Source organism: Humulus lupulus, chromosome 1 (genome assembly GCF_963169125.1).
Source record: "Humulus lupulus chromosome 1, drHumLupu1.1, whole genome shotgun sequence".
NCBI classification, from domain to species: Eukaryota; Viridiplantae; Streptophyta; class Magnoliopsida; order Rosales; family Cannabaceae; genus Humulus; species Humulus lupulus.
This window is the reverse complement of record NC_084793.1, coordinates 161,848,878-161,849,915: the sequence shown is the minus strand read 5'-3', so window position 1 is coordinate 161,849,915 and position 1,038 is coordinate 161,848,878.

The following is a 1,038-nucleotide window of genomic DNA, read 5'->3' as shown; positions in this document are numbered from 1 at the left end:
TAGTAATATTATCCGTGAACGTATTGAACAAGATAATAGAGAAGTAAAGATTTTAAATACCGGTACTGTACTTCAAGTAGGCGATGGCATTGCTTGTACTTCAAGTAACCTTCTCTGAAGACGATGTCCAGCACGTATGATTCCCACACTCTGATCCGCTGGTCGTAGACATACAAATTGTCAACATGATGGTGAAGAGGGTGTTGGTCTACACAGGAAGTTCGGTCAACATCCTATACAAGTCTTCACTGGAGAGAATGAAGCTGTCAGTCAAGGACCTGGAGCCATGCAACCAAACCATCTATGGTTTTTCCGGCGAAGGGCTCACCCCAACTGGGTCGATTAGGCTTCCAGTTACAGTAGGTACTACACCTGCTAACAGGACATTACTCACTACTTTCATAGTAGTTGATTGTCTTTTGGCATACAATGTTGTAATTGGGAGGCCAATTCTGGTCAACCTACGAGCTGTCACTTCAATATGGCACCTTTCCATGAAATTCCCAACAGACGCAGGGGTAGGATGTGTATTGGGAAATCAGCGGGAAGCAAGGGAATGCTACAACACCTCGATAACCAAAGCAAATAATGGTGTGTCGAGAGATGTTTCTGAAAAGGAGTTGTAAATGGCAGTTGATGTTCAGGCCCAGTCAGGTGATAATGTCACCAAATAGGGCGTTGCCCAAAGAGAGGATAGAGACTTGGATCCTCGCTTTGGGAATTTTGAGGAGGAAATAGAACCCATCGAGGACCTTGAAGTGGTCTAGCTCGATGAAGAAAATCTGACCAAGGTTGTGAAAGTCAGTAAAAACTTAGAGACAACAACAAAACAAGCACTGGTAGAGTTTTTGAGGAAGAACCAGGAAGTCTTCGCCTGATCGCACAAAGACATGGTTGGAATAGACCCTGAAATCATCAGCCATGTCTTGAACATCGACAAAAGTTTTCCACCAGTGCAATAGAAAAGAAGGCTGCTCGATAAAGATAGGTCAAAAGCCCTAAAAGAAGATTTCAAGAAGCTGAAGGAGAATGGGTTCA